The sequence below is a fragment of the Kogia breviceps genome, chromosome 3 (assembly GCF_026419965.1).
Source record: "Kogia breviceps isolate mKogBre1 chromosome 3, mKogBre1 haplotype 1, whole genome shotgun sequence".
In the NCBI taxonomy this organism is placed as follows: domain Eukaryota; kingdom Metazoa; phylum Chordata; class Mammalia; order Artiodactyla; family Physeteridae; genus Kogia; species Kogia breviceps.
The window spans coordinates 64,923,430-64,926,208 of NC_081312.1; positions in this window are offsets into that span (position 1 = coordinate 64,923,430).

A 2,779-nucleotide genomic window follows, 5' to 3' on the forward strand; every position below is an offset into this window, starting at 1 on the left:
GTAGGTATATCTCATATCAGGATATAGACTTTGTCAGTGAGCTCTTCCTTGTTTCCTTCACCCATAGTTCAATGAGCCGTTCTCAGTTCTGACTTTCATAGGGAAAAATCCCAACAGCAGCTCCAAATTCTAACAATTGGCCCTAGTCAGCATCCCTTTTCCCTTTAGCAAGGGACAGTAATAAGGCCATTGGACATAGTTTAGGGTCTGAATGGGTACCATTCATTTTCCTGCACCATCATCTATGTAGCCAATTGCAGGTCCCTGGATGGTGTTCAGGATGATTTTTAGGAATTTGTCGTGTTATGAAGATTTAATTTAGGATTCCTAGATGTTGGAAGCATACCAAAGAAGTCATGGGGGACGTGGAATACAAAGAAAAGGATACAGGCTTTTAGAGTCAGCCAGACGTGGACATCTGGCTCGCAAGTCCATACAGTGACTCCCGGTGGGACTGAATCCCAGTTCTACCATGTACTTGGTATCTAAAATTAGTTAGTAATAGTGTCTCCTTCACAGTGCTGTTATGGGAGTGAAATGAGTTAATATATGTTACAGCATTTGGAATGGGGCCTGACTCAGTACAATATTTGCTATTGTTACTAATCTCATTATTCCTGGCTCTGTCATCTTGGGCTATTAAGTTAACTTCTCTAAACCTGAGTTTCATCACCTATAAAACCAAAGTAGTAAAAATAATGTCACATGGTTCTTGCAATTAATGTATGCAAAATTTCCAGCCCAGTTTCTGGTATATAGTAGAAGCTCTCTTAAGGATATTTGATATTAGTATATGATTAATTACCTCCACCTGATTTAACTTGCTATGTTCGAGGTCTTGCAGGAGACGTAAATGAGGAGGTAATACCAGGCTGCATTATGACATTGATGGGGTGCACAGAACTGAAATCGTCTCCAAAGCAGTGTCTCTGCTCTACAGCGAGGTCTTTGTTCCCCGAGGTCATTAGAACCCCATTTTCAGCCAGTCTTGATTTCCATCAAATGTCTCCTCCTGGAACAAGTGAGTCTGATTCAGGTACTTCCTCCTTAATCTTTGTGATCATTGAAGGAAGGAATAAAATCCAAAGCTTCTTTTTAAGCAGGTCTCTAGCAGCCACCTTTGTGAACTTTGGGACCCAGGGAGAGATCTTGATGGTCTCTGTTAAGATCTTGTAACTGGCTGAATTACTCCAAGGCCCACCCTGGGCAGTGACTGTTAACATTTAGCACTGAAGCCTGATTACTGTGTGATAATTGTTCCATTAGCTCGTGTTGCTGCTGTTGTTCATAAAAGCTCTTCCTTGTCACTTCCAGACCTCTTGTCTCCTGCCCTGACCTTTCTCTCCATGCACATTTGGAACATTTCTTGTTATCCCTCTTAACTTTGCTTGTTATTCCACTGCACGACTTGGGCGATCTCTTGCAGTCACCAAAGCATGACATTCTGTTCATCCCTCGTGGCTTCACTCTCCTCTGGATCCTTCCAGATGGTTTTGTACCATGCAGAGCATAGGCCTCTTTCTTCCCTTGGTTACTCTTTGCATTCCTTCGCTCTTCTGCATTGTCCTCCATTTGATTTATTTCTGGAGTATTTATTGCTGGGGTAATGTGCGTAATGAATGCCCTTAGGTGTTCATTAAGGTTAGATTTGAACAGTTTCTGTTTCCCATCAGTGTCCTTGATGTCTGGAACTTTTGGTTACTCGCTCATGTAGACCTCACAGTTTGCCAGCATTTGCTCCACAAAAATTCATACCTCTCTTTCAGGTTGTGTGATTTTTTTTTTTTTTTTAAACCTCATGGAAGTCCTTAGTTAAAAATGATGCCTTTCCAGTGATTTCTAGGATTTCCTTGTCTGTTCCATTTTGTGTATCTCCAAGTACCTATTGCTGTGTAACAAACCACTCAAATCTGAGTGGTTTAGAACACAGTCATTATCTCTCATGGGTTTTTGGGTTGGCTGGGCGTTGGTCAGTTTTCACCAGAGGTTTCTCCTGCAGTTATGGTCAGATGTCGGGTAGGGCTGTGGTCATCTGGAGGCTTGAAGGGGCTGGTCAACCATCAAGCTCACTCGTGTGGCTGGGAGTTGATGCTGGCTGCTGGCTGAAGGCTCAGCTGGAGTTCTCCCATTGAAGCAACTACACCTGGTATCTCCATGTGACAACTTGGGCTTTTCAAAGCTTGGGTAGCCAGGTTCTGAGAAGATGAATGCTAAGAGTAAGCATTCGAAGGTGAAAGACGAAAGGCTAGCATGACTTCCATTGCACTTGAGTGATGTGAGTGGGCTTCACAAGTGAGCAAATACTGAGAGCTGTGCTTCATTGGGGAAGACTGGCTGCCACAAGAGTGAATAGTTGTTCTGTTCTTCGCATTGTGCCATGTTTCAGAGTCAGACAGGCCCTTTTGATATTGGTTTTTCTCCAACCTTTTCTGGTGCCTTGAGCAGTAGCTACAGGCAATTTTCCCTACTAGCAAACCCCAGACATGATATTCCCAGTGCTATCTGTACCACCCACCCCTGCTGCCAAAGTGTCTGTCTTCCTCCTTGTGACTTTTAGGTTGACAAGACTCTGCTAAACTAAAGAGGTGACTACAAGGCAAAGAGCCCTGGAATGGACCTAATCTGTGCATTAGTCCTGGCTTTGGAGTAGTGTGACTGACTTGAACAAGTCACTGCATCTCTCTGGTCTTTGGTCTTTTCTGAAGTCCCCTATAAGCTCTGAAATTCTACCATTCTAAGTAGCTATCCTTAACGTGTATCTCCATTGGGTCAGATGCTC